The sequence below is a fragment of the Pseudophryne corroboree genome, chromosome 8 (assembly GCF_028390025.1).
Source record: "Pseudophryne corroboree isolate aPseCor3 chromosome 8, aPseCor3.hap2, whole genome shotgun sequence".
Classification (NCBI taxonomy): domain Eukaryota; kingdom Metazoa; phylum Chordata; class Amphibia; order Anura; family Myobatrachidae; genus Pseudophryne; species Pseudophryne corroboree.
The window spans coordinates 425,406,800-425,429,225 of NC_086451.1; the positions used below are offsets into that span (position 1 = coordinate 425,406,800).

A 22,426-nucleotide genomic window follows, 5' to 3' on the forward strand; every position below is an offset into this window, starting at 1 on the left:
CGACACACAGCACACACACAGGGAATGCTCTGATAGAGGACAGGACCCCACTAGCCCTTTGGGGAGACAGAGGGAGAGTATGCCAGCACACACCAGCGCGCTATATATATATATATACAGGGATAACCTTATATAAGTGTTTTTCCCCTTATAGCTGCTGTATGTTTTAATACTGCGCCTAATTAGTGCCCCCCCTCTCTTTTTTTAACCCTTTCTTGACTGCAGGGAAGAGCCAGGGAGCTTCCCTCCAACTGAGCTGTGAGGGAAAATGGCGCCAGTGTGCTGAGGAGATAGGCTCCGCCCCCTTTCCGGCGGCCTTATCTCCCATTTTTCTGTATATTCTGGCAGGGGTTAAATGCATCCATATAGCCCAGGAGCTATATGTGATGTATTTTTTGCCATGTAAGGTATTTTTATCATGTTTTATTGCGTCTCAGGGCGCCACCCCCAGCGCCCTGCACCCTCAGTGACCGGAGTATGAAGTGTGCTGAGAGCAATGGCGCACAGCTGCAGTGCTGTGCGCTACCTTATTGAAGACAGGAACGTCTTCTGCCGCCGATTTTTCCGGACCTCTTCGCTCTTCTGGCTCTGTAAGGGGGCCGGCGGCGCGGCTCCGGGACCCATCCAGGCTGGGCCTGTGATCGTCCCTCTGGAGCTAATGTCCAGTAGCCAAGAAGCCCAATCCACTCTGCACGCAGGTGAGTTCGCTTCTTCTCCCCTTAGTCCCTCGATGCAGTGAGCCTGTTGCCAGCAGGTCTCACTGAAAATAACAAACCTAAACTAAAACTTTCACTAAGAAGCTCAGGAGAGCCCCTAGTGTGCACCCTTCTCGTCGGGCACAGAAATCTAACTGAGGCTTGGAGGAGGGTCATAGGGGGAGGAGCCAGTGCACACCAGTTAGTCCTAAAGCTTTTAGATGTGCCCAGTCTCCTGCGGAGCCGCTATTCCCCATGGTCCTTACGGAGTCCCCAGCATCCACTTAGGACGTTAGAGAAAATAAAAATGAACACTAAAATAACACATCCTAGATCTGAATGAATGAAATATTCTTATTAAATACTTTGTTCTTTACATAGTTGAATGTGCTGACAACAAAATCACACAAAAATTATCAATGGAAATCAAATTTATTAACCCATGGAGGTCTGAATTTGGAGTCACACTCAAAATTAAAGTGGAAAAACACAATACAGGCTGATCCAACTTTGATGTAATGTCCTTAAAACAAGTTAAAATGAGGATCAGTAGTGTGTGTGGCCTCCACGTGCCTGTATGACCTCCCTACAACGCCTGGGCATGCTCCTGATGAGGTGGCAGATGGTCTCCTGAGGGATCTCCTCCCAGACCTGGACTAAAGCATCCGCCAACTCCTGGACAGTCTGTGGTGCATCGTGGCGTTGGTGGATGGAGCACGCATGATGTCCCAGACGCGCTCAATTGGATTCAGGTCTGGGGAACGGGCGGGCCAGTCCATAGCATCAATGCCTTCGTCTTGCAGGAACTGCTGACACACTCCAGCCACATGAGGTCTAGCATTGTTTTGCATTAGGAGGAACCCAGGGCCAACCGCACCAGCATAAGGGGTCTGAGGATCTCATCTCGGTACCTAATGGCAGTCAGGCTACCTCTGGCGAGCACATGGAGGGCTGTGCGGCCCCCCAAAGAAATGCCACCCCACACCGTTACTGACCCACTGTCAAACCGGTCATGCTGGAGGATGTTGCAGGCAGCAGAACGTTCTCCTCGGCGTCTCCAGACTCTGTCACGTCTGTCACATGTGCTCAGTGAGAACCTGCTTTCATCTGTGAAGAGCACAGGGCGCCAGTGGCGAATTTGCCAATCTTGGTGTTCTCTGGCAAATGCCAAACGTCCTGCACGGTGTTGGGCTGTAAGCACAACCCCCACCTGTGGACGTCGGGCCCTCATACCACCCTCATGGAGTCTGTTTCTGATCGTTTGAGTAGACACATGCACATTTGTGGCTTGCTGGAGGTAATTTTGCAGGGCTCTGGCAGTGCTCCTCCTGTTCCTCCTTGCACAAAGACGGAGGTAGCGGTCCTGCTGCTGGGTTGTTGCCCTCCTACGGCCTCTTCCACGTCTCCTGATGTACTGGCCTGTCTCCTGGTAGCGCCTCCATGCTCTGGACACTATGCTGACAGACACAGCAAACCTTCTTGCCACAGCTCGCATTGATGTGTCATCCTGGATGAGCTGCACTACCTGAGCCTCTTGTGTGGGTTGTAGACTCCGTCTCATGCTACCACTACAGTGAAAGCACCGCCAGCTTTCAAAAGTGACTAAAACATCAGCCAGATAGCATAGGAGCTGAGAAGTGGTCTGTGGTCACCACCTGCAGAACAACTCCTTTATTGGGGGTGTCTTGCTAATTGCCTATAATTTACACCTGTTGTCTATTCCATTTGCACAACAGCATGTGAAATTGATTGCCAATCAGTGTTGCTTCCTAAGTGGACAGTTTGATTTCACAGAAGTGTGATTGACTTGGAGTTACATTGTGTTGTTTAAGTGTTCCCTTTATTTTTTTGAGCAATGTACTTTTCAATGTATTCTCCAAATTTGCACCAGGCATCTGTTATTGGACCAGAAGTGCTTTATGGAATATTACAGTGAGTACACATATCTGTAACCATACATATTAGTGTATAGTATAGACTGCAAACTGGTTTGGCTGCATAGGTTTTTATCCTAAGTGGGTTTTTTTTAAGTGTAATTATAGATACAATATCATTTGGAGAGTTATACAGAAGTTAAATAGGTGCTTTTGGACTCCCTCCAACTCAAACACCTTTATTCTCCAGATTATGGACACCTTACTGACCTCCTTGCTTTGACAGTACAATGAACTACTCATTTGCTTGCTGCACTTTTTAATTGCTTGTTTGTTTTTGTACACAGATATGTTTATAGCATTCCTGTACTATTACCATTTTATCTTTACACCACTAACTTCTATTGCATTACATAGAAACATGATGAATTTGACAGCAGAGAAGAACCACTTGGCCCATATAGTCTACACCTTTTTTACCTATTGGTAACCTCAAACACTATTTGATCCTTAGTTCTTTGTAAGAATATCCTTATGCCTATCACAAGCATGTTTAAATTGGTCTACAGTCTTACCTCTACCACCTCTGCTGGGAGGATATTGCACTTGTCCACTACCCTCTCTGTGAAGTAATTTTTCTTCAAGTTTCCCCTGAACCTACCTACCTCCCTCCACTGTCAGTGCATGTCCTTGTGTCCTATTATCCAGTGGCATCAGAAGGCGGGTGCGGGGGGTACAGCCCGCACCCGGGTGTCCCTCTCGGAAGGGGTGACACCAAAGTGCCAGCTCTTCTGTGGTGACAGGAGCCGAGTGCTGCAGTGAGATAATCTCCTGCAGCACTCGGCTCCTGTCACAGACAAGAGCCGGCACTGCACGCTGACCGGTCTCCGGGGGCAGCTAACATCTTCGGGGAAGCTGGACATGCCCCCAGAGCAAAGGACAAAAGATCTGCAAGGCCACGCCCCAACGATCAGGTCTGAATTAGCCCTATGATTCCATGTGTTTAACTGTTGCTTTTGAAATTCTCCAAAAAAGAGCATCCGAGAAACCTTGTAATAATTGTTGAACATATTTTTCCATGGGACCAAGGATTCCGTAGATTCAACAAAATGCTTTCAGCACCAACGAAAATCTAAAAAAAAAAAAAAAGAAAAGAAAAAAAAAAAATATATATATATATATATATATATATATATATATATATATATATATATTATTGTTCAAGCACCCCAGTCGTTATCAGATATGTATTATACTGTCTCTTACAAAAACTGACATTTGTCATTCAAACAGTTGAAGATATTTAAGCTACTTCAGGGGCAATATACAAGTAAGTCATCCCAATTTAGGAGAATAAACATGTGGCAATTTCCATTGACATTAATCTTTTTCAGTGCTTTACATCTGGGATTTCCCAATATATAATGTGTGTTTCAACAAAGAGTACCCATCTTCAGGAGCCTGTTAATCACTTTGCCCACCGGATGTTCTATTTGCATAAATCTAGACAGAGCTACTGGGTCTATGAACTCCTTAGTCCTGAGTGTACCGAAAGGAAAGATGAGCACAAATGATGGTGTCCCAGCTTGCCCTCAACATGGTGTCCATATCCCCTTCAGCTGCACTGCATATGTGAATGGGGTTCTGACAGTACCAATGGTGCGTTGCCAAGCCGACACGATCAACATGTTGGTACAGTAGGTTCCTGTGTGTTAAGGAATGATTTTGTATACACACTTGTTACACCAGGTACATGGAATAAGTAAACATCTTCCTTGAAGTCCTCTGTTCATTTCTACATATATATTACTTGGAGACACTTAGCTTGCTCTTCAAAGAGTGGATTGCCTAGGCAGAGATCCAAGACACTCCAATATTGAATCCGTTTTTGACTAAAAATAGTATTTATGAAGGGCTAGAGGTTTCCAAAATAACAAATATATTTGAAGTATGTGCTCATTTGAGCCACAATTTAGGAGCCCATGAGACCAGCAGTTTGGATGCAGAGGAGTATCTAATCTCACACTCATCTCAGTACAATCATGATTGAAGTAATTTTACGTGCTAAATTCAGGCAACATGGGCATAACAATTTAGATTTATATCCTACACAGTGAAAGTTATAAAAAAATTTCCTGGATTTAAGATTACTAGAAAAGAGCCCTTGCATAAGCTGTGGGTCATCAGCCAGCCAGTCACTAGGGAGGTCGTTACAACTTCACTATGAAGGTGTGGTAGAGATGATAAAATGAATGGGTGCAATGTGTTGGGGATTAAATTGTATTGGAGAGCTGTTCCATTTTCTTTGTCATTGGCTCACAGTTGATACTGCATAAACATTATACTGTTAAGGGTAGGTACACACTTAGTGATAAATTAAGCAGCGCCGCTCATTTTGACCCTTCCTGAGTGAGGATGTTTACTTTATTGCTAAGTATGTATACCGCCGCCAAGCGTTGCGTTAACGACCCTCGCTGTAAGCTGTGCATGCAGCTCAATTTGGACTGTCGTCCAAAAACTGCATGCCCAGCCATGGTGTGACGTCACTAGCATTTGCATATCGCTAAGTGTGTACGCACTGTTGCTGCAGGGAAGGGAACACACTAGGTGACGTCGCTTCTAGAGCACATCACCTAGTGCAGGGGTGGGGAGACTGCGGCCCTCCAGCTGTTACTGAACTACACATACCAGCATGCTCTGCAACAGTTTTAGCATGGGCAAATAGCAAAACTAGCAGGGCATGCTAGTATGTGTAGTTCAACAACAGCTGGAGGGCCAAAGGTTCCCCATCCCTGGCCTAGTGTGTACCCACCTTAAGTTTTAATTTTTTTATTTGGCTTGCAACCCATGTTCTATCTGCTTATATTGTAACCTTTTTTATTGTTATCACTTTGTAACTAAGCATTGTACCCTTTTCGGTAAATATGCGGGCTCCGCACACTACAGTCTCACTGGTCAGGTACCTGTGTGACACAAAGAGCACACATATATTGCCTGAAGCACTCCTATTCAGGCCTGGATTGGCCAAAGCTCCAACAGGAGGTCCCCGGTGGGCCGATGGTATGTGGAGGCCGCCTCTAATATGTGGCCCACCCCCCGCATCACTCGCCGGCTGAGTGACTTGATGAACTTGCGCTGTGTGCGATGCGGTCACCTCCCACTATCGGGACCACAGGCCCTACCCGGCTGATAAGAGGAGGGGAAGGGGACTCGGGAGCCACAGCAGCACACTGTAATTGGTGGCAGCGCCGCTGCAGCTGTCCCTCTCCTTCAACATAGGCTGGCCACTGCTGTGAATGCTGGGATGCGCTTCCCTCATCCCAGCATTCACAGCTGCGGAGGCCAGCCAATGTGGAAGGAGAGGGACAGCTGCATGCGGCGCCACCACCAATTACAGTGCGCTGCGGCGGCTCCTGAGTCCTCCTTCCTGCTCCTCCTTCCCTGCCTGCCCAGGATCTGCCAGCAGCTGCTGCACGGAGGAGCCTGACTGCCTGAGCCAGCGGAGAGACAGTAAGTATCATCTATTCTGTCTGTCTATCTATCTACCGAATATGTAAAAGGGGGACTCTGCCGTAATGTGTAAAAAGGGGGACTGTCTGCCGTAATGTGCAAAAAGGGGGACTGTCTGCCGTAATGTGTAAAAAGGGGGACACTGCCGTAATGTGTAAAAAGGGGACTCTGCCATAATGTGTAATAAGGGGACGCTGTCTGCCATAATGAGTAAAAAGGGGGACTGTCTGCAGTAATGTCTGAAAAGGGGACGCTGTCTGCCGTAATGTGTAAAAAGGGGGACTGGCTGCCGTACTGTGTAAAAAGGAGGATGCTGCTGCCGTAATTGTTTATAATAAGGAGATGCTGTCTGCCGTAATGTGTAAAAAGGGGGATTGTCTGTCGTAATGTGTAAAAAGGGGACTCTGCCTGTCGTAATGTGTAAAAAGGGGGACGCTGTCTGCCGTAATCTTTTATAATAAGGAGATGCTGTCTGCCGTAATGTGTAAAAAGGGGGATTGTCTGTCGTAATGTGTAAAAAGGGGACACTGTCTGCCATAATGTGTAAAAAGGGGACTCTGCCTGTCGTAATGTGTAAAAAGGGGGACTGTCTGTTGTAATGTGTAAAAGGTGGACTCTGTCTGCCGTAATGTGTAAAAAGGGGAATTTGTCCACCGTAATGTGTATAAGGGGCTCTACCTGGTGTAGTGGCGCTACTGTGAGGCGTAATTTGAATAATGGAGACTGCTGTGCACCATAATATGAATTGGTATTATTTTGTGGCCACACCCCTTCCTCATGAAGCCACGCCCCTATATTTTTATGCGCGCCTAAGGCGCGCACTGCCCCTATTTTGCATGAAGGGAGGTCCGTCGATGCTGTTTCTTGCACACAGAGCTAAAATGTCTAGTTACGGCACTGGTTCTATTTCCTCCAGCCCATCTTGGCCGGCCATGAGAATTCAGTAGTGCAGCGCTGTAGTGTCGTCGCAGCTCCCACACAATAAGAAGGGATGGGTGGGCAGGAGGCTCTAGACCAGGCATGTCCAAACAGCGGCCCTCCAGCTGTTGTGAAACTACATATCCCAGCATGCCCTGACACAGTTTTGCTGTCAGAGAATGCTAAAGCTGTGTCAGGGCATGCTGGGATGTGTAGTTTCTAAACAGCTGGAGCGCCGCAGTTTGGACATGCCTGCTCTAACTGTAACTGATGCCCTTAGCCCACCTCTCCCAGTCCCCCTCTGACGGTGCTGGGCTGCAGAGGGAATAAGGAGTCGGCCCATTTGGAGCAGACACCAGTGACAGATGAGGCAATTGGGGTGGGGGGTGACATTTATTATGTGTATAAGAGGCACTGCTTCCGTGGACATGTGTATAAGGGACACTGCTACCGTGGGCATGTTTATAAGCGGCACTGCTACAATGGGCATTATTATGCGTATAAGCAGCACTGATACTGTGGGTATTATAATGTGTATAAGCGGCACTGCTACCGTGGCCATTATGTGTATAAGCAGCACGGCTACCGTTGGCAATATTATGTATATAAGTGGCACTGATACCATGGGCATTATGTGTATAAGCAGCACTGATACTATGGGCATTATCATGTGTACAAGCGGCACTGATACCGTCTGCATTATTTTATATATATATATATATATATAAAAATAATATAAACACCTTTCTGCGGCACTCAGAAAAAAAGGCAATGAAGCAGGTCTCCTGGTCAACGTTTCAATGGGAAACAGCGTGAAAACGTTGACCAGGAGACCTGCTTCATTGCCTTTTTTTCTGAGTGCCGCAGAAAGGTGTTTGTATGCAAGTAACACTGCCACCGAGCAGTGTGATACTGAGGGCTGCAATCCAGCCTGTTTCAGTGTGTATATATATATATATATATATATATATATATATATGTATATAATATAGCACTGATACCGTGACCATTATGTGTATAAGTGGCACTGATACTGTGGGCATTATGTGTATAAATGGCACTGCTACTGTGGGCATTATTATGTATAGTAATCCCGCCTACTTTTGTATTGGCTCCGCCTACAGTTGGTTTGGTGCCGCACACATGAGGCCACTTCTAGAAATTTTTCCAGGGCCACTTTTGTTTCCCAATCCACCCCTGCTCATATTGTTATATAGATATGTGACTACACTGTTATAATATTGCTGACACAGAGAACAATCTATTGGGTATGTTTATGTCCTAAATATTTTATACCTAAAACAGAGAGGGAAAAATGTATCACCCTCTAATTGTCTACCTACAAACTGTCACTTTAAACTGTGTAATGAAGTGTTGAATCAACACGTTGCATATATACATGGTAACATTGGGCCTAATTCGGGGCCTAATTCAGACCTGATTGCAGCAGCAAATGTGTTAGCTAATGGCCAAAACCATGTGACAGGCAGAGGCCTTCGCACTTTCTGCGGGCGCCCGCATCTTTTTAGTAATTTTTGCAGTTGGATTGTGAATAGCGTTCAAACCTGAATCAGTCCCATTGTCAGTATACTGTTGATACACAGAGTGATACATTGGGTCCTCTTTATACGTGTCCCAAAAAAAATGCAAGCCTGACACTTTGCTCATAGAGTTTCCATAGTGTTTCATAGAACGCAGGACAGAATACCTTTATATAGGCTGGTTGAAATGTTGCGTGTTTGACACAGAAAACTTTTATTGCTGTTAAATATCCCAATGGGAATAGGTGTGTCTGCAGCACACCATTAAGTTAATACCAATGTACTAATTTGTAAACTCCCTATCATTAAAATTGTACAATCTAGGACAAATCAGTCCTAAATTTCTCAAAAACTTCTCTGTTTGGGATTAAGAGCCTAATTCAGATCTGATCGCAGCAGCAAATTTGTTCTCTAATGGAAAAAACCATGGGGGTCATTACGAGATGATTGTCATTTCCACTGACATGCGGGGGGACGCCCAGCACAGGGCTATCTCACCCCGCATGTCAGTGGCGCCCCCCCTACCCCACAGAAGTGCAAAGGCATCGCACAGCGGCGATGCCTTTGCACCTCAAGAGTAGCTCCCGACCAGCGCAGCTTTAGCGTGCTGACCAGGAGCTACTCATCTCTCCTCGGCCCACAGCGGCTGCTTGTGACGTCACGCAGCCGCTGTCGCCTGCCCCCCGTTCGTTCCGGCCATGTCTAAGTTGGCCAGACCACGCCCACGGAACGGCAGCCAAGGTCTGCCGCTCTGCCCGCCCCCCGCTCAACCAGGCAGAGGCGTTCGTAGCGGCCCGACGCCCTTCGGCCTTCTGGCATACGCCGGTGCACTGCTGGGCCCGGCGCATGCGCATTTCTGATCCGATCGCACTGCTGCGATAAACTGCAGCGTGCGATTGGGTCAGAATGACCCCCCATGTGCGCTGCAGGAAGGGGGGGGGCAGATGTAACATGTGCAGAGAGAGTTAGATTTGGGTGGGTTATATTGTTTCTGTGCAGGGTAAATACTGGCTGCTTTATTTTTACACTGCAATTTAGACTTCAGTTTGTACACACCCCACCCAAATCTAAAGACCCGTATACACTGGTCGATATATCGGCCGTTCTCTTGAACGGCCGATATATCGCGGGACCGTCGGCCAGTGTGTACGGCCGATACATCTGTGAACTCCGTCGTTCACAGACGTATCGCGTCGGCCGCGCAGCACAGCCGGCGGCCAATATATCTACCGATATATTGGCGCGTGGCTGTGTGTGTACGGGGCGGTCGGCCGACCGCCCATACACATGCTCCGGCGGCCGGCGGTGATTGTCAGTCCCCGACGGAGCGGGCAGTGTGTATGCACAGCACACTGCCCGATCCGACCATAGATATATCTGCAGATCAATTGATCTGCAGATATATCTACTAGTGTGTACCCACCTCAACTCTCTCTGCACGTTACATCTGCCCCCCCCTGCAGTGCACATGGTTTTGCGCAACTACTAGTAAAGTTGCTGCTGCGATCAGGTCTGAATTAGGCCATAAATCCGTATGTATAATTCCCATACAGTAGAATATACCTAGGAGAATAAATTGGAATGTGTATGTAACATATAAATAATTGTCACCAGGCTTGGATAAGCGAAACTGACTTTCGGTGTGGTTATCCCCATGTGCTATCACTAATTGCTAAGTGTAGATGTTTTACACTATAAGTAGAATTATTAGCTGTTAATAATATCATCATCTCATTACTAAAATTGGGGGGATGAAATAAATTACACCACCCTAATCCATACACATGAGGTGATAAAAATACCACTTCCGTATATGTTTTTTCATTGTTTGTCTGTAGCGTTTTTAAGGTAGATCAATAAAGGTTATATTCTAGTTTAACCTAATTTTGATATAAACGTGGCCCCCCAAAAGAGTCTTGTTTGTCACCTGACTGATTGTATCGAAAGGATAATTTTGTCCTGCTTAGTATCCCATTTTCTGACTCTTTGGCGCACCACCACCAACACCCGATTATTGGGGGTTATTCAGGTCACATCGCTAAGCGGTGTGGCCGCAATTTCTTCATTAGCAGTGCCAGAGCGCAAGTGCAGGTCCTGTCCTGCATGTGCGCAGGCTGGCCAATGTGATTGCATCACATTAACTGCGAATGCCTCTACCTGATTGACAGGCGTTCATGAGGCGGGGGTGGTGCAGGGAAAACGGAGGCGTGTCAGCTGCGTTTTCGGGGCGACTACATGACGTCACGTTCACTTCTGCTCTGATGGAAAGAATGGCGGCAGGTCGCCGGGCTGCGGAGGCAGGGTGTTGTCCACAGTTGCTGCGACCACCCCCAGCATACAAAAAGTGTTGCAGATTCTGCTTTTTAACCCCCATTATCGTCAAGGGATAGTGATACCCCATAGCATACCATTTGATTGTTGGTTAATATATACTATACATTATTCTGGTGCAGAATCTCCCCCATACCCTCTTTCCCCTTTTTGTACGTTAATATCCTGCCATGTCTTTTTATTCCAATACACAATCCTGTCTACGATCAGGCTATGTGATCTCTTTAGTTCTGCATTTAGGCCCTCATTCCGAGTTGTTCGCTCGCTAGCTGCTTTTAGCAGCATTGCACACGCTAAGCCACCGCCTACTGGGAGTGTATCTTAGCATAGCAAAATTGCGAACGAAAGATTAGCAGAATTGCGAATAGAAATTTCTTAGCAGTTTCTGAGTAGCTCCAGACTTACTCCTACACTGCGATCAGCTCAGTCAGTTTCATTCCTGGTTTGACGTCACAAACACACCCAGCGTTCGCCCAGACACTCCCCCGTTTCTTCAGACACTCCAACGTTTATCCCAGAAACGCCAGCGTTTTTTCGCACACTCCCATAAAACGGCCAGTTTCCGCCCAGAAACACCCACTTCCTGTCAATCACACTACGATCACCAGAACGATGAAAAATCTTCGTTAGGCCGTGAGTAAAATACCAAACTTTTATGCAAATTTACTTGACGCAGGCGCACTGCGAACATTGCGCATGCGCAGTTTGCGACTAATCGCTCCGTAGCGAAAAAATCTAACGAGCGAACAACTCGGAATCACCCCCTTAGTTGTTTTGCTGCATTATCAATTAATACCTTCACATGTCGACTGATACTATTAATTATTGCAAAAGTTGGTAATGTTGTTTCATGGTCAATATTTACCTAAATAAAACATGACACGTATTTTCACTCCTCTTGCACGGAGGTTTCGGATGTTACTCTTCGATGTGTGTCTGTACAACTTGGCAAATATGATGTGCAATGTGAGGTGGGGGTTGTTGGGAAGAAATGTCTTCAGCAAGATATCCATACAATGATCGCACGGACTCCAGGAGATGTACCAGACAATTGTGCAGCTTTTCCAGACATCTTTGAACCGCTCACCAATGAACACTTCCTCAGCGTGGCTTTCATCAGTGTTTGTAAAGTGACCTGAGTCAATAAGTGTTTTCTGCTTATAGACCTCATAGCAGAGGTGAGTTGCAGGGGGATATGTGTTTGGTCCATAGTGAGAATAAAACATTTTGGGCAGCATTGGAATCATCGCTGCAAGTAATTACGTCACATAGGTCTAAAAAAAGATAGGAATGCATAATTATCGATAGGAATACAACTGACAGACATAGAATCTAAGTTGATATTCTACTGGAAAAAATAATTTTTGAAGACCATGCAGTCCAAGGATTTGGAAGATGGATTTGCTGAAAATACAGGAAGTTTTTAAAAAAAAGTCCCTCTGTACTGACTGTATGCTAAGGAGGGGTGTAGTATGGTTTGACGGCGGCCGGGGGGGTGTAGTATGGCTGACCGGCGGTCTCCTGACCGCCGGTCAGCTTACCGACGCCGGGATCCCGGCGGGGAGGGGCGAGTGCAGCAAGCCCCTTGCGGGCTCGGTGGCGACCTGCGGTCGCCACGGGTTCTATTCCCACTCTATGGGTGTCGTGGACACCCACGAGTGGAAATAGTCCCTGTTGGTCGGCATGCCGACCATCGGGAAAGTGAGCCGTCGGGCTCGTGGAGGAGGTCATGTGACTGTCGGTCAGCTGACCGGCGGTCACATGAATACCACCCGGCCGGGGGCTCGGCGCCCAGAATACCGACAATTCTGGGCGCCGGGATCCCGACCGCCGACAGCGGGGTGACCCCCAAGAGGGAGAATAGGTGTCGGTATGCCGGGTATCTGGATTCCGGCGCTGGTATACTGAGCGCCGGAATCCCAACATCCGGCATACTGAATACCACCCGTTAAGGAGATCTGCAGCCAGAGAGAGCGCTCACTGCTGTGGGACTTTTTGAACTCCCTGTACAAATGGTGCTCACATGTCTGAGACAAGCTGTATTCAGCATTTACAATTCTGTGGAGCCAGGAGTTTTCATTGTCTGTTCCACTGTTCAAAGTGGGGTCGCTGTTTCTTTGTGATATTAAGACCAGCATTACGGATCTCATTGATGTACATTGATACATTTTATTTTACTGCGCAAAACCATGGACCTGTCTGTCCACATGTTTTAGGTTTCACTAAAACAAAAGACACCATGAATCAAATGTAATAGCCCGTGATTTGCAGGAGGCGGCGTAATTCCTGTGAGATAGTCACTAAATGTAAAAAACAAAACCAACTTTGTTTTGAATCTAATGGCTATCCTACCACACACACACTCACATACCTCCCAACATGACCCTCTCCAGGAGGGACAGAATGCTCTACTCCTGGACTTCATTCTTAATTTATAATTACTATCACCTGTGCTGAAACACCTTTCTTATCCATTACTCTGTTCAACACAGGTGCCAGCAATCATAAATGAAGCGAAAAGTCCAGAAGCAGAGCATTGTGTCCCTCCTGGAGAGGGCCATGTTGGGAGGTATGCACTCACACAATGTGCAGGCTATAACATTTGGCCCTGTTTTGGTTTTATGCAGTCTAATTTTCCTCACATATACTGTAGTATATGTGTTACTTGGAACTTGTTCTTGAGAATCTCAACTACTGTGTACGAAAGCTTGGACTAGCCCACAGAGGTACAGGGGAAACCACCGGTGGGCCCCACTTCCTGGGGGCCCACCTCCTGCTCTAAAGGCCCATACACACTTGACGATAAAATGAGCGACGTCGTTCATTTCAGCCCTCATCAACGACGTCGCTCATTATATCGTCAAGTGTGTATGCATCCGACGACCACCGATGCACGGCCCCGCGGGACGTTAACGACCCTCGCTTATCTGTGGAGCATGTATGCTCAATTTCCACTATGGTCGTTACCAACCAGAGACGTCGTTGAATGTGTATGGTGTGAACGACCAACGACCAAGCCACTGTTCACCAGCCCTGTTCCCAGCACATTATTTTAATAAACTGTTCAGCTTGGATGCTTCAACGATGAATGGTCTTTGGTCGTTGGTCTTTGATCGTTGGTAGTGTGTATGCTCATGTCGTTTGCTCAGCTGTTCAAGGGAAGTTCAAGGGAAGTCGTTAACGACGGTCGTTAACGACGTGTGCATCGTCAAGTGTGTATGGGCCTTTAGGATCAGATTCCAGATTGTGCACTTGAGTTATACATTCTACATATGTTACCTTATACTGTACTATGGTGTATTTTCTACAGTGCATTGCTGTTATTATTCTGTTATTAATCTGGTACATTATCATGCATGCAGCAGCTGAATTTACGGTATATATTTTTGAAGGGGCCCAGAAATTACACTCTCTAATGCAGACCCCACCCCCTCTGCAGACTGGCCACACCCCTAAACATGGCCCATACCACTGCATTCCCCCTGTGGGCCCTACATGCCCCAGTCCGACACTGTGTGTATGCCATATACAACAGTTGAGATTCCCGAGAAGTGAGAACGAGTTCCCAGTAGCATGAAATATTGTGCTCAAATGCTAAAAATTATTTGTGGTTTTAAACTATTCTACTCTACTGTACTGTATATCCCTACTTGAAGAAATCAAACTTTATTAAGTAAGGCTTATTTATCAACGCTGCTTTTAGGTGAATTGTGCAGCTAACAATCAGTAATTCACTTTTTTAAGTCTATGAACTGTCATTTTTATTATGATGCAACTAAAATAATGCTGTATAAATAAATGTGACTCAGGGATTATTATAAAGCTAGAAATAGAATCATTTATAGAGATGGACGGAGAATGTAAAGGACAGAGACTTACAGGCATCAACGAGATTCTGGCTTTGCAACTTAAATGACTAAGGGGTCTATTTACTAAGCCTTGGATGGAGATAAAGTCGCTGGAGATAAAGGGGGTCATTCCGACCTGATCGCTCGCTAGCTATTTTTTGCAGCGCTGCGATCAGGTCAAAACTCGGTAAAACTGCGCATGCGTATGCACCGCAATGCGCAGGCACGTTGTATGGGTACAAAGCGGATCGGTGCTGGGCGATGGATTTAACAAAGAATCCATTCGCCAAGCTGATCGCAAAAAGATTGACAGGAAGAAGGTGTTTTAAGGGTGTCAACTGACCATTTTCAGGAAGTGTTTGGAAAAACACAGGTGTGTCAAAGCGTTTGCAGGGCGGGTGTCTGACGTCAATTCTGGGACCGGACAGGCTGAAGTGATCGCAGCGGCTGGGTAAGTTCAGACCTACTCAAAAACTGCACAAAACTTTTTTGTACTGCTCGGCTGCACAAGCGTTCGCACACACTTGCAAATGCACTCCCCCATAGGCGGCGACTATCTGATCAATCAGCTCCTATCTGTCATTTTTCAAACACAGCCTGTGACATGGCAGTTAGGAGCTGATTGGCTGGTACTTCATCTCCCACGACTTTTTCTCCATCCAAGGCTTAGTAAATAGACCTCTAACACTTTAAAACATCATTCAGACTCGCCTGTTTCTCATTGATATCTGTAAGTTGCAGACTTTTATATTTCCTATGGATGGCTGACAAGTATATTGGCCCTCATTCCGAGTTGATCGCTCGCAAGGCGATTTTAGCAGAGTTACACACGCTAAGCCGCCGCCTACTGGGAGTGAATCTTAGCTTCTTAAAATTGCGAACGATGTATTCGCAATATTGCGATTACAAACTACTTAGCAGTTTCAGAGTAGCTTCAGACTTACTCGGCATCTGCGATCAGTTCAGTGCTTGTCGTTCCTGGTTTGACGTCACAAACACACCCAGCGTTCGCCCAGACACTCCCCCGTTTCTCCGGCCACTCCTGCGTTTTTTCCGGAAACGGTAGCGTTTTGATCCACACGCCCATAAAACGCTGTGTTTCCGCCCAGTAACACCCATTTCCTGTCAATCACACTACGATCGCCGGAGCGAAGAAAAAGCCGTGAGTAAAAATACTATCTTCATTGTTAAATTACTTGGCGCAGTCGCAGTGCGAATATTGCGCATGCGTACTAAGCGGAATTTCACTGCGATGCGATGAAAATTACCGAGCGATCAACTCGGAATGAGGGCCATTGAGCAATGAGATGCATCCAATTGTAAAGTTCAACAGAATTTGCTGCGCTATATAAGAGACTGTTAGTACATAAATAAATACAGTAACAGACCTGTGATGTTGCCCGGATGTCTTCTCTGATAGTTGAGTGTTGAGCAGTCAGAACTTTTTATGTAACTTTATTCCCATATAACCAGTTATGATGCAAAAATGTTCCACCTCTGATGATGCTGGCCAATTGAAGCGTGACATCAGTTTCACTGTACTGACTTAATATTACTATTGTTTTCTCTGGACTCTGCTCACACCCACTCAGGGAGTGAATCATGCTCATGGGAAAGGAAACTGAAAGTACTTTTTGGAATAGATAAATTGAATCTCTCCAGCTAATGATCCAGTGACCAAGGGTGTAGCTACCATAGGTGCAGGCAGTGCAGCTGCTATGGGGCCCAGAGCTGAGAGGGGCCACCTTCCCTGTCAAAGTTACATGTGTTATATATATTTTTCATCATTGGGTGGTACGTAGAGGTCCTTTCAAACTTTTTCCTTTGGGCCTGCAATATATCTAGCTATGCCTCTGGACTTGCGGGGACAGAGCCGGTATTGGGGGCGGGTGCAGTGAACGGGTCCCGGGTATTTAACTTGGGAATAACCCTTCTTTATTCCTGGGTTGAATAACTGGGTCAGGCGACCCGGGAATTCATCCATGGCCACTTCCTCACCGCACAGCGACCTGTGTTGACCCGACAATATACAGGGTCAATACCGGGTTATTTTTGCAGTGTAAAAGGTGTATAGGGCACTACTATGGGGCATAACATTAAATAAGGCTCTACTATGGTTCAGAAAATGAACTAGGGCACTATTATAGGGCATAAAATTATCAACTGCTGCAGAGAAGTGTCTCTCTAGATGCATTGGGATGGGGGCCCTTGAAAATGTTGCTATGGTGCCCACAAAGTTCTGGCTACGCCCCTGCCAGTGACAGAAGAAGCATTACATGTTATGGACAATACAGCAATAATATTTGTGTAGTTGATAATCAAATTTATATGTAATTTACGGGGGCAGGGGGGGATTGGGGTTCTGTCTGACTAACTTATGTTACTCAGAGTCAAATCAAGTATGCTGTGAACAGTGGGTTGTGGAGTATGCCGGTGGGTCCAGGGCTGCTGACAGCTCTGCCAGGCCCTCGTACTCAGAGGGGTCATGGCCAGCTCGGGGCGGAGTGGCCAGACCACCACCTTACTAGCAGATGGAAAATATACTAGGTGTGCACGCCACAAATGGGAGCACCATTGGCTTGGGGTAGAACTCGGGGTAGAACCTTCTGCCCCCCCCCTTCCCCCACACACATCACACAGGGAGAAATGCTGGGGAGATAAGCCGCTGCTGCAAAAGCAGTCTGGGCTCAATGGCAGTTTCCCAAGAGCCCTAGGAGTATAAGGACCCTAGGCTGATAGTTAGAGCGCATATTCCCCCTGTGCCAGCCCGCCCCATACGCCGATTACGCTGCTGAGTGAGGCGCCACAGTTAGGAGGGCGTCGGGTTGTCACGGTGACTACAGCGCCAGCGGACTTTCAACTCTGCCGCAGCCAATCAGATGCAGGTGTCAGAGAATGGGATATATTGCCTGCAGCATCAGTCCCACATTACCCGTACTGTACTGCTGTCCATACAGGAAGAGGAAGCAGGGGGCGGGTCGCTGGTGGACTTGGAGCCTGAAGCTCATTGAAGTCCGTGTCTCCATACAGGTACCATGATGTAGGCGGAGTGGCACTCGCTGCTCCCGCCATGCCCACTTTCTTCTGTGTGCATTAGGTTCATCATCTGATCTTCCCCACGGCGGAAGTAAGATCAGCGACACAGGATGCTTCGGGTGGAGCAGATCTGTGTGTTTAAGAGGAGGCAAGGAGGGAATTGTTTGGATAGGGTTGTGTCTGGGTAACTGTGTGAGGGGGATCTCAGGGAGGGTGGTACACTGACTGCGTATGTTTCAGGGGAGGAGAACTGAGGGAGGGAGAGGAGCTGTGTGGGTGAGTGTGGGGTGGTGTCTGTGAGGAAACCAGGTATTTGGGGGGGTAGAGGAGGATCTGTGTGAGGAATGGGAGCTGAGTGTGGAGGGATCTATGTAAAGGTAGTGCTCTGTGCTGTGTGTTTGATGGGACTGGAACTGAATGACGGAGGAGAGCTGTGTTTGTGGGAGGGAAGGGGTCTGTGAGAGTAATGGACATCTGTGTGGGGGAAGGGGTCTGTGTAAGGGGGGGAGCTGTGTGTGGGGTTCTCTATGAGTTAGGGACAACTATGTGGGAGGGTCTCTGAGTCAGGGTGCTGCGCCAGCGCCGTATCTAGGTGTGTGCAGAAGGGGCATTGCCCACAGCGCACACCTAGTTAGAGCGCATATTCCCCCTGTGCCGGCCCGCGCCATACGCCGACTACGCGGCTGAGTGAGGCGCCACAGTTAGGAGGGCGTCGGGTTGTCACGGAGACAACAGCGCCAGCGGACTTTCAAATGTGGTGCCTGCCGCAGCCAATCAGATGCAGGTGTCCCATGGTCTACGGCTCCCAACGGAGTCTTTCCCCGAGCCATGCCCAGTCTCCGCCCCCTTCTAGTGTCTCCTCCCATGACATCTCCATGGCTGTAGTCTCTTCCTCTGAAGCCGCCCACCCGCCCGTCTGTGTCCAGCTTAAGCCGCCGCCACTGCTGCTGAGGTCCCGGCAGTGCTGCGGCTGATCTCTGCTGCCTGTGAAGTGGACAGGAGGAGTCAGGAGCCAGCAACAGCACGTAAGTGCCTACACAGACACTACACTACACTATACTACACTACATTATACTATATTACACTATACTTCACTACACTATATTACACTACACTTCACTACAGTACACTACACTACACTAAAGTATATTACACTACACTTCACTTCAGAACACTACACTACACTACACCACAGTACATTTCACTACACTACACTCTAAGGGTGGGGGGGGAGTGTAAGGGGGACTCTGCCTGCCATAATGTGTAAAAGGGGGACCTATCCTGCCGTAACATGTAAAAGGGGGACGCTGTCTGCCATAATGTGTAAAAAGGGGAAGCTGTCTGCCGTAATGTGTAAAAAGGGGATGCTGTCTGCCGTAATGTGTAAAAAGGGGACGCTGTCTGCCGTAATGTGTAAATAAGGGGACGCAGTCTGCCGTAATGTGTAAAAAAGGGGCCGCAGTCTGCCGTAATGTGTAAAAAGGAGTCGCTGTCTGCCGTAATGTGTAAAAAGGGGACGCTGTCTGCCGTAATGTGTAAAAAGGGGGACTGTATGCCGTAATGTTTAAAAAGGGGACGCTGTCTGCCGTAATGTGTAAAAAGGGGACGCTGTCTGCCGTAATGTGTAAAAAGAGGCTCTACCTGGTGTCGTGGCACCACTGTGCGGCGTAATTTGAATAATGGAGACTACTGTGCATCATTATGAATAGGTATTATTTTGTGGCCACACCCCTTACCTGTGAAGCCATGCCCCTATATTTTTTGCGCGCGCCTACGGCGCACACTGCCACTGGTTTACGTTAAGGGGGGGGGGGCATGCCGTTTCTTGCACACAGCGCTAAAATGTCTAGTTATGGCACTGACAAAAAGTATACAATAAATGCAAAAGATTGGTAACAATACTTACATTAGTTACAGAATGTACTGACCAAGACATTAGACTGAGAATAAAAGCATTATTATGACTACAGAAATCATCATTTCCCAAATAGTGTTATCAGTAGCATAGATCCTTTTTCTATAATCGAGAAGTCAGAGATCAGATCACTCTCTATAAGATATATATAAATGACGTGTTCATTTTATGGCGAGGCTCTTATGACAATTTTGTGGGACTAATTGAACAGATCAACTGTAAGGATTGTCCAATGAAATTCAAGTATATACTGTAGCTAGTCTGGAGGAAATAGCTTTTTTAGATGTTAAAATTAAAATAGTTGATAACAAAGGAGGTCATTCAGATCTGATGGCTGCTGTGCGTTTTTGCACAGCGGACGATCAGGTACTAACTTTGCTTGCGTATGCACCGCAATGCGCATGCGCGTCGAACAACAACAACAAAGGGCATCGCTGGTCAGCGACGGGATGGTGCGAAAAATCCAATCGCACGGGCGTTCAAACGGTGATTGACATGAGGAGGCCACTTGTGGGTGTTAACTGACCGTTTACTGGGAGTGTCTGGAAAAACGCAGCCATGCCCAAGCGTTTTCAGGGAGGGTGTCTGACGTCACCTCCGGCCCCGATCAGCCTGATGTGATAGAAGTACTGGGCTGCGCACTGACTGCACAAAGTGAATATTAGCAGCCTGGAGTACACATGCAATCGTACATTTGCACGGCGAATTTACACTCCCCCTGGAGGCGGCGATGATCTGAACGCAGAACAGCGAATTTAACAGCCCAGCGATCAGATCTGAATGACCCCCAAAATATCCACAGAACTATGGACCTAATTCAGACCTGATCGCTGCTGTGTGAAATCGCACAGTGTGCGATTATCGAACAACTGCGCATGCATATGCACCGCAATGCACACATGCGTCGCCAGACAGCGACAGGATGGTGCGAAAATTTTGATCATGCTGCGTACGCAAGGTGGTCATAAAAAGTGACTATGTCTAGAAGCTAAATGGATACATATAATGGATACTATTAAGCCAAGAGGCTTAAATGATCAATTCAATTGGAGTGTATTTGCATAGAGATATGAAATTTGCTGGTATTTATTGCTATTAGTGTATCTGAAATGTGATTTATTTTATGAAACACAATGATGAATTTAGGCTTGTGTTAGTATTGTTTTAAATATTGTGACAGGAACTGACACAGATTTGTCCATAAACAGCTATGGGGGTCATTCCGACCTGTTCGCACGCAGCTGTTCTTTGCTGTGGTGCGAATGGGTCGGAAATGCGCATGCGCGGCTTTGCCCGGCAACGATCGTCGCTGGCCCGCGACGCCACCAGCGAGAAAAGTGATCGCAGCGGCGATCGCAAGAATACGGACAGGCGGGAGGCATTCCGGGGTGGATACTCACCGGTTTACAGGCGTGGTGAGTCCAACGCAGGCGGATCCAGGCGTTTGGAGGGCGGATTTCTGATGTCACAGCCGGGACCTTCATTGCTGGATCTGTCGCACTGGGTAAGTAGCTGCAGGGCTAGTGTTGTTTTGCAGTAAACTTTTTTAGCATAGCAGGGCTGCACAAGCGATTGCAGCCCTGCTATGCTAAAATACACTCCCCCATAGGCGATGTCAGGTTGATCGCACCAGCAGCAAAAAGTTGCTACGTGTGATCAACTCGGAATGACCCCTTATGTCTTAATGTATTAATGTAGGTGATTTTATGTATTGTATTGTCTGTATTTTCAGATCTCCTCTGCGGGCGCCTCATTGCCATGACAATAGAGAACAGCAGGAGTATGCAAATGAAATGAGCTGATGGCCGGATGTCCAGTATACGGAGCTTGCCGGAAGTGTGGCTGCGGGGGATGCGGTGGGCGGCTTGGCGTCTACAAAGAGGATTCTGGAGGTATTTAAGGTAAATGTGTTTGATGTATGTCTTGTTTGTGCTGCCTGAAGGCGGACTATTAAAGCTCGAGACGTTGCAGTAATGGCATCGTGTTGAGCCTTTATTCAGACCACAGAGTGTCGCATTTTCGTGGTATATAAGTATACCAAACCCACCCAAACATTGAGATCCGAGTCCAGCTTGGAACTTCCCAACTTTCTCGGATCCCGAAGCGAAGCCAATCGTCATCTTCCCACTGTCGGATTCTCGTGGGTTTTGGATTATATATAAGTCCCCATGCATCGGAGCCAACTTCACTCTGTGGAGAGTGTACTGGATGGACGTGTCCGTCTCAGTACTATGTTGTCTGGCGTGGGGCGGGTGCTCTGTCTGCTGTATCTGAAAGGGGTGCTCTGTCTGCTGTATCGGATAGGGGTGCCCTGTCTGCTGTATCAGTCCAGAGGTGCTCTTCCTGCTGTACTTTTTAAAAGGGGTGCTCTGTCTGCTGAATATGAAAGGGGTGCTCTCTCTGCTGTATCAGTCCAGGGGTGCCCTGTCTGCTGTATCTGCCCAGGGGTACTAGGTCTGCTGTATCAGTCCAGGGGTTCTCTGCCTGCTTTATCTGAAAGTAGGGTGCTCTGTCTGCTGTATCTTAAAGGGGTGATCTGTTCATCCATCCAGGGGCTCCGCCCCAGTGTAAAATTTAAATAATAAAAGCTAAAAACAAAAAGCCTAAAATTATAATTATATATTTTTTGTGCTGTACCCCAGTATACTATACAATTTTTACTTTATCTTTATAAGTACTGTGACACTGCTGGTAAGATCGCAGTATATTATTTCTTACTTATACACTTATTGTGCGATGCTGTTGATGAAGGTCAACC

The 22,426-nt window shown here is 47.1% G+C and overlaps 1 long non-coding RNA gene across 1 annotated transcript; it reads right to left on the reverse strand.

Moving 5' to 3' along the window:
• Positions 1–3,449: 3,449 nt before the first annotated feature.
• Positions 3,450–16,219, reverse strand: LOC134947904 (uncharacterized). Its single transcript, XR_010182849.1, has 3 exons — positions 16,106–16,219; positions 11,735–12,143; positions 3,450–3,701 (listed from the first exon to the last, which is right to left on the reverse strand). It is a non-coding gene; the product is annotated as an uncharacterized LOC134947904 (long non-coding RNA).
• Between the last annotated feature and the right edge of the window lie 6,207 nt (positions 16,220–22,426).